This window comes from Hemitrygon akajei, chromosome 26 (assembly GCF_048418815.1).
Source record: "Hemitrygon akajei chromosome 26, sHemAka1.3, whole genome shotgun sequence".
Lineage (NCBI taxonomy): Eukaryota > Metazoa > Chordata > Chondrichthyes > Myliobatiformes > Dasyatidae > Hemitrygon > Hemitrygon akajei.
In genome coordinates, this window is record NC_133149.1 from 11,986,228 (window position 1) to 12,002,992 (window position 16,765).

Here is a 16,765-nt window from a genome sequence, read left to right on the forward strand (position 1 = left end):
TTTAGCAGAACTTAGGACCAGAGAGCAATATTTCACAATACAGGCTCACCCATGTCAGAAGGAGGATAAGAGGTTATTTCTCAGGCCATAAGACTTAGGATCAGAATTATGCCATTCAGCCCATCTAGTCTGCTCCACCATTTCATCAAGACTGGTTAATTATCTCTGTCAACCATATTCTCCTGCCTTTTCCTCGTAACTTTTGACGCCCTGACTAATCGAGAACCTATCAACCTCCATTTTAGACTTGGCTTCCTTAGCCATCTGTGGCACTGAATTCCACAGATTCACCACCCTCTGGATAAACAAATTCCAACTCATCTCTGTTCTAAATGAACCTCCCTCTATTCTGAGGCTGTGCTCTCACTATAAGAAATATCTTCTGCATATTCAGTGTATCCAGACCTTTCAATATTTAATAGGTTTCAATGAGATGTCCACTCATTTTTCTAAACTCCAGTGAATACAGGCTTAGAACCATCAAACATTAACCCTTTCATTCCTGCAATCATTCTCATAAACCTCCTTTGAACCTTCGCTCAGGATGAGGCTTTTCATTCCAGGACGAAGGAGATGTCTTCCTTTTTTAATCAAAGGGGCTTCCCTTCTTCCACCATCAACTCTGCTCTCAAACGCATCTCTCCCATTTCCCACACATCTGCCCTCATCCCATCCGCCCGCCACCCCACTTGGGATAGGGTTCCCCTTGTCCTCACCTACCACCCCACCAGCCTCCAGGTCCAGCATATAATTCTCCGTAACTTCCGCCACCTCCAACGGGATCCCACTACCCAGCACATCTTTCCCTCTCCCCCTTTTCTGCTTTCCGCAGGGATCGCTCCCTATGCGACTCCCTTGTCCACTCGTCACCCCCATCCCTTCCCACCGATATCCCTCCTGGCACTTATCCTTGTAAACGGAACAAGTGCTATACCTGCCCTTACACTTCCTCCCTCACCACCATTCAGGGCCCCAGACAGTCCTTCCAGGTGAGGCGACACTTCACCTGTGAGTCAGCTGGTGTGGTATACTGCGTCCGGTGCTCCCAGTGTGGCCTTTTATATATTGGTGAGACCCGACGCAGACTGGGAGACCATTTCGCTGAACACCTACGCTCGGTCCGCCAGAGAAAGCAAGATCTCCCAGTGGCCACACATTTTAATTCCACATCCCATTCCCATTCTGATATGTCTATCCATGGCCTCCTCTACTGTCAAAATGCACCCAAAGTCAGGTTGGAGAAGCAACACCTTATATACAGGCTGGGTAGCCTCCAACCTGATGGCATGAAAATTGACTTCTCTAATTTCCGTTAATGCCCCTCCTCCCCTTCTTACCCCATCCCTGATATATTTAGTTGTTTTTTCTCTCTCTTTCTGCCCATCACTCTGCTTGTTCTCCATCTCCCTCTGGTGCTTCCCCCCCTTTCTTTCTCCTGAGGCCTCCCATCCCATGATCCTTTCCCTTCTCCAGCTCTGTATCACTTTCGCAAATCACCTCTCCAGCTCTTCGCTTCATCCCACCCCCTCCGGTCTTCTCTTATCATTTCGCATTTCCCCCTCCCCCCACTACTTTCAAATCTCTTACTATCTTTCCTTTCAGTTAGTCCTGACGAAGGGTCTCGGCCCGAAACGTCGACAGCGCTTCTCCTATAGATGCTGCCTGGCCTGCTGTGTTCCACCAGCATTTTGTGTGTGTTGTTGTTTGAATTTCCAGCATCTGCAGATTTCCTCATGTTTGCTCTTTGAACCTTCTCCAATGCAGCACATTATTTTCTTCAATAAGGGGCCCAAAACTGCTCACAATACTCCAAGTGTGGTCTGACCAATGCCTTATAAAGCCTCAGTATTACATCCTTTCCTTTGTATTCTATTCCTCTTGATATTAATGCAAGCATTGCATTTCCCAAGTCCCTTTGCACCTCTGATTTTTGTATTTTCTCCCTGTACTTCAAGTAGAATTATGAATCGTTAGAGTTCTCTGCTTCAGCAGAGCCAAGGAGGTTGTATCACTGAATACAGTCCAGGCCAAGGTAGACAGATTTTTGGATAGCAGAGGAGTTGATGGCCATATGATTGATTCCTGCTTCTTTATCTTATGCTTTCATATGAAAACAACTGTCAGTAAAACTGTCACATGTCTGTGTTTTATCAGATTAAATCTCCATGTCTACGGCAGTAACCACAGACTTCTCCTTGTAAGAGACTAACTGAAACACAGGACAGGTAAATATGATGTCCAGATGGAAATAAAATTTGTCAAAAATTGGACATTACTCTGACCATCACTTTTTAAAAAAAATTATTGATGTTTCACTAAACTGACGACAAGATAATACATACAGTACTGTACAAAAATCTTAGGCGCACACACACACACACACACACACACACACACACACACACACACACACACACACACACACACACACACACACACACACACACACACACACACACACACACACACACACACACACACACACACGTATGTACGTGAGTGATGATAAACCTGATTCTGAAATGGGTCTTTACTGTGGACTGAGAGTGGGAAGGGGACAGAGAGAGGGAATCAAGGTTTGGAAAAGGGGAAGGGAGAGGGGAAGGAGCAGGAAGCACCAGAGAGACATTCTGTAATGATCGATAAACCAATTGTTTGGAATCAAATGACTTTGCCTGGTGTCTCAGGGCTGGGTGTGTCTGCCAACTCCCCCTCTGCCCCTGGCACTCCTTCTCTGCCTCCTGCCCCAGTCCCCTCCTGCAGTGCTTCACCCTCGCCATTCCCAACATTCTTTGCTCCCACCAGATTTACAAAGTTGCTCTCTGCTCCACGTTGTCAAATACAGTATTGTGCAAAAGTCTTGAACTCCCTATGTGTGTGCCTAAGACTTTTGCACAATATTGTATTATTACGAAGTAATATTCCACTTCAGTATCTGTAACAAGTGGGCACACTAGCATGTGAGTGCAATGAGAAGTAGGTAGTAGTAAGTTATTGGTCAGACACAACTTGGACCATTGTGAGCAGTGTTGGACACCTCATCTAAAAAAGGGTTAACTGGCATTGGAGAGCGTACAGAGGAAATTCTTGAGAATGCTTCCGGGAATGAAAGGGTCAAAGCATGAGGAGTGTTTGAAGGCTTTGGGTTTGTTAGAGTTCAGAAGAATGAGGGAGGATCTCATTGAAACCTATCGGATATTGAAAGGCCCATATAGAGTGGATGTGGAGAGGATGTTTCCTGTAGTGGGTGAATCTAGGGCCAGAGGACACAGCCTCAGAATAGAGGGGCATCCATTTAGAACGGAGGTGAGGAGGAATTTCTATAGCCAGAGAGTGGTTAATCTGTGGAACTGATTGCACAGACGGCTGAGGAGGCCAAGTCATTATTTAAAGCAGAGGTTGATGGGTTCTTGATTAGTAAGGACATAAAAATTTACAGGGAGAAGCAGGAGAATGGAGTTGACAGGGATAATAAATCAGCCATATTTAATGGCGGGACAGACTTGATCGGCCAAATTGCCTTATTTATTTCCTATAACTCCTCAATACCATCACTGTTCTCATTTATTCATAATTATTATGATATTATAAATCATTGAATCTTTTAATTTATTCTTATTGCACAAACTTCCTCAAATCGACAGAACAGAATGTAAGCTAAAGGCAGAAAACCTGGCAATCTCTGTCTACACTTCTTGCAGCCTTAGTAAAACAACCAATATAATCAAAAATCCCAGCCACTCAGGACAGTCTCTCTACTCCTCTCTCCTATCAGGCGGAAGATACAGAAGTCTGAAAGCACGTCCCTCCAGGCTCAAAGTCAGCTTCCATCCCACTGCCATCAGACTATTGAACGATCTGCTTGGGAACCTGACCGCACAATCTACCTTATTCTGGCTCTGCATTTTATTGTCTGCCTTCTCTGTCCTTTCCACGTAACTGTAACACTGTGTTCTGCATTCTGTTATTGTTTTCCCTTGTACTACCTCAAAGCGTTGATGTGAGGAAATGCTCTGTAGGGATGGTATACAAAACAAAGCTTTTTCTCATCATAGTGACGATACTAAACCAATAAACCAACTGCTCGGTGTGTTTGAGAACAATGGTGGAGAGGAAGACACCAATACTGCTTCAATTCAACTATCACTCAGCAGAGCCAAGTGAGATAAAATCCTCAAATATGAAAGTTTGGTTCAAGGACGGATTGCCCGGATTCACATCTGGCTACAAGTAAAGCACTGAAACCAAAGGTAAGAATTTTAAAACATTGCCAGACCCCCAGGTAACATCAGGGGCAGTATGGTAGCAGTCAGTGTAAAGCTTTACTGTGCCAGCTGAAAGATCAGAGATTAATTCTGATGCTGTCTGGAAGGAGATTGCATGTTCTCCCTGTGACCAGCTGCGTTTTCTCCGGGGGCTCTGGTTTCTTCCCACAGTCCAAAAGATTTGTGGTTAGTGTTAGTGACCTCTGGGCCTGCTATGTTGATGCCAGAAGCATGGCAAAACTTGCAAGCTGTGAAGAAAAACCTTGCTGATTTGATTTGACGCAAGCGGTGCATTTCACTGCATGTTTTGACATACGTGGGACAAAGAAGCCTAAACTAAACGGGATGGAAAGTTGCAAATTAGGACATGGGTAGTAGAATTCTGGATGAGTTCAGAGGAAGGCCGATGACACACTGATCTTAGCAGGACGTAGATCGTCTTGCTTTTCCCAAAGGTGTTTTAATTTCACCTTTTGAATTTCAGGCTTCAGTGATTTTTAAGGCCCCTCAAATGTCATTTTGTGCTTGGGAACCTCACTTCAGAATCAGAATCAGAATCAGAATCAGGTTTTATCACTGACATAGGTCATGAAATTTGTTGCTATGCAACAGCAGTACGGTGCAATGCATAATAAATTAAGACTCGAGATTCAGATTTACTTGTCACACAGTGAAATGTGTTATTTGTGTGAAAACACACTTGAGGATGTGCTGAGGGCAGCCCGCAAATGTCTCCACTCATTCTGGCACCAAACATGACATGCCTAGAATTACCATACGTTACGATGAAGAAAGCATTTTTAAAAATGCAAAAATAGAGCAAAATTCCAATCCACTGTTTGGATAATTTAAACAGCAGGCCACATAGTCTGGGGTCTCCTCTCTCCGTGACACTAAGGCTGTGAGAATGCCCCCGGCTGCTGTGCTTTGTATCTACAAACTTTGTGGTGATTTGCCCCGCCAATATGATGACTGAATACTGAGGGTTTGGGCCTACTCCAGGCTGTGCTGTGGATTTGGATCTTTGGACTCAGTTTGGTTCAGAATGCTGTTGTTGCTGCTCACTTCTATTGTTTACAATGTCTGTTTATTTTTTCTCTCTTTCTCTGTGGGCATTGGAGGTTGGTCTTTATTTTTTCTAATTGGGTTCTTTCGGGTTTCTTGCCTTAAATTGTTAAGTAGCGTTCATGAGTTCATTGACTGTTCAAAAATCTGATAGTGAAGGGCTAAAATGTTGAGTGCGCATTCATGGCTATGCATTTTATTGTCCATTCCCACTTACCATGAAGCGCTTGTCGTTTTTTTCGTACTGAACCATTGCTCCCGCTTGCTAAAGTCAGTTCCAGTTGTATAACTGCCTGTTGGCAATCATCATTGCAAGATCAAAAAGTTATCAAAACACTCTCACTCACCTTACACAGTAAGTTCAACCTTCCAGAAGTTTCTCAGAATAAAAATGCTCTAAGTGTTTTGCTGCAATTTTTCTTTGCCATGCCTCATTAACTCTATAAAAATAGTTCAGACATTATGACAAGTCTGGCTATGTCTGGGATACTTAATCTTCACTATTATAAAGTTTACTAAATCATAATTTCACATGAAATTAATATCAGCAAAAGCACTTTTTTATAAGACCATAAGATATAGGAGCAGAATTAAGCTACTTAGCCCATTGATTCTGCTCCGCCATCATCGTGGTTGATCCAATTTTCCTCTTGGCCCAAATCTCCTGCCTTCTCCCCGTATCTCTTCATCCCCTGACAAATCAAGAACCTGTCAACCTCTGCCTTAGATATAAATAACGGCTTGGCCTCCACAACTGTCTGTAGCAAAGAATTCCACAGATTTGCCACTCTCTGACTAAAGAAATTCCTCCTCACCTCTGTTCTAAAAGGCTGCCCCTCTATTCTGAGGCCATGTCCTCTGGTCTTAGACTCTTCCACCATAGGAAACATCCTCTCCACATCCACTCTATCAAAGCCTTTCACCATTTGATAGATTTCAATGAGGTCACCCTTCATTCTTCTGAATTCCAGTGAATTCAGGCCCAGAGCCATCAAATGCTCTTCATTTGACAAGCCATTCAATCCTGGAGTCATTTTTGTGAGGCACCTTTGATCCTCGGCAGTTTCAGCACATCCTTTCTAAGATTAGGGGCCCAAAACTGCTCACGATACTCCAAGTGAGGCCTCACCAATGCTTTATAAAGCGTCAACATTACATCCTTGCTTTTATATTCTAGTCCTCCTGAAATAAATGCTAACATTGCATTTGCCTTCCTCACCACAGTCTCAAACTGAAAATTAACCTTCAGGGAATCCTGCACAAGGACTCCCAAGTCCCTTTGCACCTCAGTTTTTTTGTATTTTCTCGCCATTTAGAAAAAAGTCACCCTTTTCATTTCTTCTACCAAAGCACATGACTATACACTTCCCAACACTGTATTCCCTCTGAGATTTCTTTGCCCATTCTCCTAATCTGTCTAAGTCCTTCTGTAGCCTCTCTACTTCCCCAAAACTACCTGCCCCTCTACCTATCTTCATATCATCTGCAAAATTTGCAACACAGCCATCAATTCCTTTATTCAAATCATTCACATATAATGTAAAAAGAATCGTTCCCAACACAGACCATTGTGCACCAACACTAGTCACTGACTACGGTGTATTTTATCATCTGCCTCCAAGTGTGCCTCACCCTAATCAAATCACACATCTTCCCAACTACTGAAGTCAAACCAACTTGCCTATAGTTTCCTTTCTTCTGCCTCTCTACCTTCTTGAAGAGTAGAGTGACATTTGCAATTTTCCAGTCTTCTGGAACCTTTCCAGAATCTAATGATTCTTGAAAGATCATTACTAATGCCTCCACGATCTCTTCAGCCTCCTCTTTCAGAACTCTGGGATGTACACCATCTGTTCCTGGTGACTTATCTATCTTCAGACCTTTCAATTTCCCAAGAAACTTCTCTCTAATTATAGTAACCACACACTTCATGAACCCTGACACCTGGAACTTCCACCATACTGCTAGTGTCTTCCACTGTGAAGATTGATGCAAAGTACTCATTCAGCTTGCCTGCTATTTCATTGTCCCACATTACTACTTCTCCAGCATCACTTTCCAGTGGTCTGATATCCACTCGCGTCTCTCTCTTACACTTTATGTTTCTGAGAAAACTTTTGGTATCCTCTTTAATATTACTAGCTAGCTTATTTTCGTATTTCATCTTTACCTTCTTAATGACCTTTTTAGTTGCCTTCTGTTTGTTTTTAAAAGCTTCTGATCCTCTAACTTCCCACTAATTTTTGCTCTATTTTATGCCCTCTCTTTGGTTTTTATGTTGGCATTGGCTTCTCTTGTTAGCAATGGTTGTGTCATCTTCACTTTAGAATACAGCTTCCTCTTTGGGATGTATATACCTTGTACCTTCTGAATTGCTTCCAGAAATTCCAGCCATTGCTGTCTGCCATTATCCCTGCCAGTGTTCCTTTCCAATCAATTCTGGCCAACTCCTCTCTCAAGCCTCTGTAATTCCCTTTACTCCACTGTAATACTGATACATCTGACTTTAGCTTCTTCTTCTTAAATTTCAGGGTGAATTTGATCATATTATGATTACTTACCATAAGCTCTCTAATCATTTCTGGTTCATTGCATAACACCCAATCCAGAATAGCTGATCCTTTAGTGGAGTCAAGCACGAGCAACTCAAAAGAGCCATCTCATAGGCACTCTAGAAACTCCCCCTCCTGGGATCCAGCACCAATCTGATTTTCCCCATCTACCTGCATATTGAAATCCCCCCCGACTATTGTAACATTGCCCTTTTGGCATGCATTTTCTATCTCCACAAATATGTTTCACAGATTCTAATACACTTGCAAAGAAATTCTTCTTTATTATGATGTACAACAGAACTCATTTCACAAAAAAATCTATTTTTGTATTTCAGTACAATACTTACAGAATTGGATAAAGTCCTTGGACAATCAGATCTTTTTAACACAGAAGATTCTAGTTGCTGTAAATCCAGAGTAACTCACACAAAATACTGGAGGATCTCAGCAGATCAGGCAACATCTATGGAAGTGAATAAACAGTCAATGTTTCAGGCCGAGGCCCCAACTTTTTATTGTTAACACACAAAGTTAAACAGCAGTAGAAGTTATTTTAGAGAGAGATGTAACCAAGTACCATTCAGTGGTCAAAGTCAGTCTGATTTCCAAGGCCACGGAAATTCCAGAGACCAAATATCTTTCTAATTCTAATAATGGAGGAAAGGCTGAGGGAATGGGAGGGATATCCAGGTCAGCTTCAGCAGATCCTGGAGGCTCCCGATCCCACGCATCGTGGTTAGCTTAATGCTGTTATAGCACATGTGACTGGGTTCAATTCCCACCACTGTCTGTAAGCAGTTCTTCCCCCTGACTATGTTGATTTCCTCCAGATGCTCTGGTTTCCTCCCACAGTCCAAACACACACTGTCTTTTTTATACAACACACACAAAATGTTGGTGGAACACAGCAGGCCAGGCAGCATCTATAAGGCAAAGCACTGTCGACTTTTCGGGCCGAGACCCTTCGTCAGTGCTTCTCCTTATAGATGCTGCCTGGCCTGCTGTGTTCCACCAGCATTTTGTGTGTGTTGTTTGAATTTCCAGCATCTGCAGATTTCCTCGTGACTGTCTTTTTTATGTTTATTGGTCACATTGAATACAATTAGGTGGTGTGCTGCTGTTGGGACGTGGATCCTGTTACTGGGCTGTATCTCAAGAATGAAATAAAAAGTACATTTCTGAAAATGTGAGGAAACTGAGAGGTAAGGAATCTAACTTCTGAGAAAGCCCCAAAAATGTATCACTTCATCAGACTACAAGATTTAAGATGAGCTTTATTTGTCACAGGAACATTGAAAGAAGGTGAACGGGGACTTGATAGAGATGATAAGTTGGATAGACTGAGTGGACAGCCAGAGGCCTTTTCCCAGGGCTGAAATGGCAAAAATGAGGGGGCATAATTTTAAACTGTTTGGAGGAAAGTATGGGGGGGGGGGTAAGCATTTTACAGTGAGTGGTGGGTGAGAATGCACTGTCAGGGTGGTGGTGGAGGCAGATACATTAGGGGCATTTAATAAACTCTTAGACAGGAGCGAGATATGCCAACCAGTGGAGTGGTGTTGTAGCAACAACCGGGCACTCAACGTTAGTAAGACAAAAGAGCTGATTGTGGACTTCAGGAAGGGTAAGACAAAGGAGCACATACCAATCCTCATAGAGGGATCGGAAGTGGAGAGAGTGAGCAGCTTCAAGTTCCTGGGTGTCAAGATCTAACCTGGTCCCAACATATCGATGCAGTGATAAAGAAGGCAAGACAGTGACTATACTTCATTAGGAGTTTGAGGAGATTTGTTATGACAACAAAATCACACAAAATCTTCTATAGATGTACCTTGGAGAGCATTCTGACAGGCTGCATCACTGTCTGGTATGGGGAGGCGGCTACTGCACAGGACCGAAAGAAGCTGCAGAAGGCTGTTAATCTAGTCAGCTCCATCTTGGGCACTAGCCTACAAAGTACCCAGGACATCTTTAAGGAGTGGTGTCTCAGAAAGGCAGCATCCATTATTAAAGACCTCCAGCACCCAGGGCGTGCCCTTTTCTCACTGTTACCATCAAGTAGGAGGTACAGAAGCCTGAAGGTACACACTCAGTGATTCAGGAACAGCTTCTTCCCCTCTGCCATCCGATTCCTATATGGCCATTGAACCCTTGAACACTAGCTCACTTTTTTAATATATATTCTTCTTTTTGCATGATTTTTTATCTATTCAATATACATAAACTGTATTTTATTTATTTATTTATTTATTTATTCTATATTATGCATTGCATTGAACTGCTGCTGCTAAGTTAACAAATTTCACGTCACATGCCAGTGATAATAAACCTGATTCTGATTCTGAGGCACATGGATGATAGAAAGATGGAGGGCTATGTAAGAGGGAATAGGTAGATTGACCCTAGAGTAGGTCAAAATATCAACACAGTCTTTTGGCTGAAGGACTTGTATTGTGCTGTAACATTCTACAGTATGTTCTAGGTTTTATGAAACAAGAAAATTTACAGTGAAATGCACAGTTTTTACACCAACAATCAACACAGTGTGGGGAGGTGCTGGGGCCAGCCCACAAGTGTTGCCAACATTGCATGCCCACAACTTGCTAACATGAGCCTATACATCTTTGGAACATGGGAGGAAATGGGAGCATGTGGAGGAAATCAAAGGATATGGTGAGAAGACAGGTGTATGGGGTTGAGTGGGATCCAAGATCAGCCATGATGGAATTGTGGAACAGACTCGATGGGCTGAATGGCCTAATTCTGCTGCTATGCCTTATGGACGGTAGTATACAACCCTGAGATCCATCTTCCTGTGGACAGCCATGAGAAAAGGAAACACCATGGAACCCATTTAAAGAAAACATCAAATGCACGACACACACAAAAAAAAGAACAAACCATGAGAATTGCAAAAGATGAACGAATAACGCACAGAAACTGAAGACTCTTTCAAACCATCTAGGAATGTTCAGTTTAGTTAAGTTCAGTTCAACTTAGTGCTGTGTTGTTCGTTGACTGCAGGCAGCAGAGCCTGCCCATCCCAATCAAATTCACACAAAACAGCAATAAAAAAAGGGAACTCCCGTAGGGTTTGGAAGTGGCGCAGTAAGGTGCTGTGCTAACCACTATGCTACCATGCCACATAGGAGTGAATGTTTGTCTTCAGTTGCTTCTACATGCTTGAAGGTTTGTATCTGTGTCTGCTGACAAAATATCCATCCAATTTCCTGTAAGTATTTGAAGCCTTGCATGAGAATTGCGGTGACTTCCCATTCCTGTGAATGAAAGTGGGAAGGGAGGCAACTGCAGATCATGGGAATGGAATGGGAAAGAGAATCCAGTTGGTTATTAACTTCTGAATCAGAAATAGGATGGGAAAATTGTTCCCAATCAGACTGTTAACCACAGTATTATCTTATCAACATTGATTAAGTAGAGTGAATTGTTGGATGCTGACCAGGAGATAAACCTGACTCCAGCAACAGTCAAAATACTAATTTTTTTATTATCAGAAGTGCACAGAAAACCTGAAAATTATGACATCATGGTTATAAGAGCAAGATAAAGTCCAGAGCTAGAATATTGCTGTCTTAGCAAAGGATTGTGTCTGCTGTGATATTGTTAATTTAATAACCTCGTTCTTCTGGTTTGGCGGAAAGCCAGGTTCATTGGGGTTACTGAGAATGGGCTGTAACATCAGCTTAAAGTATAAGTAGGCATTGAATACACCTACATATATATTAAGCTAATGTTACAATATGTACAATAATAACAATGCAGATTTAATACCTACATATTGGAACATCAGTTTAATATAGGTAGACGTTCAATGACCACTTTATTGGGTCCACCTGCTCATTAATGTAAATATCTAATCAGCCAATCATGTGGCAGCATCTCCCTGCATAAAAGCATGCAGATAGAGTCAAGAGGTTCAGTTGTTGTTCAGACCAAACAGCAGAATGGGGGAAAAAAATGTGACCTAAGTGACTTTGACTGTGGAATGATTGTTGGTGCCAGATGGGGTGGTTTGAGTATCTCAAAAACTGCTGATCTCCTGGGATTTTCAAGCACAACAGTCTCCAGAGTTTACGGAGAATGGTGCAAAAGACAAAAATCATCCAGTGAGTGGCAGTTCTGTGGGCGAAAATGACATGTTAATGAGAGAGTTCAGAGGAGAATGGCCAGACTGGTTCAAGCTGACAGGAAGACATCAGTAACTCAAAGAACCACACGTAACAATGGTGGTGTACAGAAGAGCATCTCTGAATGCACCAAACATCAATCTTTGAAGTAGCTGGGCTATAAGACCACAAACATAGACTTAGTGGCCCCTTTGTTAGATACAGGAGGTACCCAATGTTACAATATTGTAGGTATTAACTATGTATTTTCATACCTATATATTGTAACAACAGCTTAATATATGCAGCATTTATATATGTAAATTATACAGACTATGTACATTTAGTGTGTACTGTAGTTATTAAATATACCTTAAATATGTAGGTATCTTAAGTTGATTTTTCTATATCTATTTCTAAGTTGAGCTTTAGAAAATAGTTGAAGTCAATTCAAATGGGGACATAAGTAAATTTTAAATTCAATCTCAGTTGAGATTTAAGATGGTGCTGGTAAAACACAGTGACAACTTACTGGCAGAAAACACAACTACTAACTTCTTTATTAATCACACTTTCTGGTAAGCGATCACTGCTTCTCTTTCGGAGCTGAGCTTTAGAACCACCTGTACGACCTGGCATTTCTGTGGTTTGAACTGAAGGCTTGAAGGTGCAGGATGCTTGCTATATGGCTTCTTGTACAATCTGAACTGAAGCACCGGGGCCCAGGCCCGAGACTGACTAAGGAATCAATGTTTGGCCATTGCTGGAGCAGACATAGAGCTGATTCGAAGTGGCAGAACCGAGACAAGATGAGACAGAGTCGAGGCGGCAGGAGCTGGGCCCGAGCGCAAGGAACAAGCCGATGTTTGACTGACTTAAATGCTGGGTCAGATTGGAAAGGTCAGGTATGGGCCTGAGAGCATATTGAAGCAGCAATGCCTGAGTCTGAGAGTGAGGAATGACCTGCTATTCGGCCGATTTACGTGCCGGGCCAGGTTGGAAAGGTCAGGGTTTCAGGACCAGAGGAGAGGGTCACTGCTAGCGAGGTTTACACATCTCTGTGGTGAACCGAAAACTGATGTCTTCAACCAACAGGCTCTGGGATCAGCTGTGACTGGCTTTGTGGCTGTGGACTCACTTTTGTGAATTTCAGTTTTGAATGTTGTTTGCTTACTTTTAATGTTTACATGATTTTTATTCCCTACACATTGGGTGTTTGACAGTCTTCTTTTATTACAGGTTCTATTGGGTTTCTTTGTTTTGTGGCTGCCTGCAAGGAGATAAATGTCAAGGTTGTATATGCTGTATTTGATAATAAACATACTTTGAACTTTATTGAACAGTTGTAAGTGCATTCTCCTTAAATCATTCAAGGAAGTGTTATGTGACCACGGTTTCGTACAGTGGGTGTCACTTTAAAACACTTGAATGAGGCGGGACTATGACTTTAGTATAACCAGCTGCGTCAGACCGCTGGGACTTTCGGGGGGGGAGGGGAGAGAGAGAGAGAGAAAGCTTTGGACTGCGGGCAGGAACAGCTTGCTACGATATGGGTAAAGTCTGATACTTTCCCATGCCCAAGATTGGGTTGATTAATGGCACACAGTGCACATTGGATATGTGACAGTCATTTTGTATGATCCATATGTGGATTTTGTTGGAGTATCCCGTGGCCACCACTTTCGATAACCCTTACCTGGATTCGGGTGTGCTATGTGGTAACCAGTTGTGCGAAGGGATATTCCGTGACTGTCACCTTGTGATATTTCTATGTGAATTTCGGAACGACTCGACGGATACGATCTTCGGCGACTGTTACTTCGTTTTCCCAGCATGGAACCCGTGGAATTTTTCATAATCGCCTCCTCACTACATTTTAATGTGGATTTACAAATCTCTCCCCTCATTTATACCGTGGATTACTGGACCATTCTAGTTTGCCATCTTAAGACTTTAAGAACTGTTCCTAAGCTTGACAGTTTGGGAGACACACATGCATAACACTGTTAACTTCTGTTTATTTCATTTAATCTTCTATATTACAAGTAAATACTAATAAAGATAGTAGATTTAACATCAAAACCTGACTCATTTTGTGCTGCTGGTACATAACAGAAGTAAATAAGTCCAAGGGTTCCAGCAGCAAGCTTCACCCAGAGGGAACACAAAGTACACTGCAGATGCTGTGGTCAAATAACACGTACAAACAAGCTGGATAAACTCAGCAGGTCGGGCAGCATCTGTTGAAATTATCAGTCAACGTTTCGGGCCGAGACCCTTCGTCGGGACTGAAGAAGGAGGGGGCAGGGGCCCTATAAAGAAGGTGGGGAGAGGATGGAAAACCAATCAGAGGAAAGATCAAGGGGTGGGGGAGGGGAAGCAAGGAGGGGATAGGCAGGAGAAGTGAAGAAGGAATCTAAGGGGAAAGCACTATGGGTAGTAGAAGAAGGCAGAATCATGAGAGAGGTGATAGGCAGCTAGAAGAGGAGGCAGAGTGAAAGTGGGATGGGGGAAGGGAGAGGGAGGGAATTACCAGAGGGAATCACCCAGAGGGAGCAAGTTCTAATAATCAGCTCAACAGAAGCTACTGTCAGTCCATTATATGGGGACCACTGGAGACACAGACCCAATTCCACTATCAGTTCTTTTTCTTTACTTCCAAGGTGTCACATCTTTTCTCTATTTGTCCACGAGCATTAAAGTAAAGCTTACACTTGTGTAGTGCCTTTCATGACATCAGAATTACACTAAAAGGCTTTAGAGTTAATCAAGTGCTTTTTGCATTGAGCTCAGTGACCTGGGCCAGAGGAGTTATCAATTTCACACGTAGAACTCATTAGAAGTTGGTATTGTGAGTGGTTAACACATGAAGGGTGTCAGCACAAAACAAAACACAAAACAGCACAAAACTGTTTAGTCCTCTCCATACAGTACCAAGCATAAGTCCTTGGTATATATATATAAACCCAGGGGGTGGGTAAGACTTTTGCATGGTACTGTAATAATTTTATGTATTGCACTGTACTGTTACCACAAAAAAACAAGTTTCATGACATATGTGAGTGATGATAAACCTGATTTTGATATGGGTCTTTATGGTTGACTGAGAGCGGGAGGGGGGCAGGGAGAGGGGTATCATGGTTCAGAAAAGGGGGAGGAGGGAGTGGGAAGCACCAGAGAGGCATTCTGTAATGATCAATAAACTAATTGTTTGGAATCAAATGAGCTTGCCTGGTGTCTCAGGGCTGGGTGTAGCTGCACCCACACCACCCCCCCACACCTGTTACTTCTTCTCTGTCATGTGTCCCACACCCCTCCCGCGACACTCCACTCTCGCCATTCCCAACATCCTTTGCTCCCGCCAGATTTACAAACTCACTCTCCTATCCACGTTGATAAATACAATACTGTGCAAAAGTCTTAGGCACCCTAGCTACAGTATATACTGTATGTGCTGAAGACTTTTGCACAGTACTGTAGATTCTACCTGACCTGCTGGGTTCCTCCAGCATGCTGTGTGTGTTGTTCTGGATTTCCAACATCTGCAGAGTCTCTTAAGTTTATGGAGTCCATGTCTTTATCTCCATTCTTTTAAAAGATGAAGCCACTATAGAGTCATAGACATCTACAGCACAGACACAGGACCTTCACCCAAATCCTGCATGTTGACCAATATGCCTACCTGACCTAATCTCATTGTGAACTGTATTGGGCTGATTGTGAAAAGGTGGCCAATGTGCATGTGGCCAATTCATCATGCAATGAATGACGTGGAAGACTCTCTCTTTTCACGCAGGCTTTCGAGTGCTCCTGTTTTTGTCTCGGCAGGCCTGGTTCATAGCTCCCCCACTGTAAGCTTCCCAGTGCATACCTTGGCTAGCATGTAAAAAAGTTTAATTATACCAATCCATTGCCATTCATGCTCCATGCATACACAACAGTTTACCAGCATTTGTTCTGTATCCTTCCAAAACTTACCTATCTGTGAACTTGTCCAAGTGATTTTTAAACTTTGTAACTGTGCCTACCTCGATCATCTCTGAAAGCTTCTTTTGCTTGCCCACCACCCTCTGAGTACAAAATTTGTCCCTCAGATCTTCTTTAAAATCATCTCCTCTCATCTTAAACCTATATTCTCTAGTTTTAGAATCCTCAGCCTGGTAAACTGTAGCTATTTACTCATACTTTTAAAAACCTCTATAAGGTCACCTTCCACCTCCTTTGTGCCAGAGAATGCAATCCCAGACTATCCGGTCTCTCAAGCCCTCTAATCTAGGCAATGTCCTTGTGAACATTTTCTGCCTCCGCCCCAGCTTAATCAGTTCCTTCCTCTAGCATAGTGACCAGAACTGATCACAGAACTCCAAGGACAGTCCAACCAATGCTTTGTACAACTGCAACATACTGTCCCAACTCCTGTATTCAGTAAGGATCTCAGCAAAAATGTAATGCTGAGGCTTTATAAGTCACTGGTGCAGCCTCACTTGGAGTCTTGTCAACCTTACCTAAGAAAGGATGGGCTGATATTAGAGAGGGTTCCGGGGAAATTCACAAGAATGATTCCAGGAATGAAAGGAGTGATTGATGGCTCTGGGCTTCTACTCACTGTAAATTTGAAGAACGTGGGTGTATTTAAGACAGAGGTTGATAATTTCTTGATTAGTCAGAGCGTGAAAGGTTACAGGTAGAAGGCAGGAGAATGGGGTTGAGTGGGATAATTAATCAGCCATGATGGAATGCTAGAACAGACTCT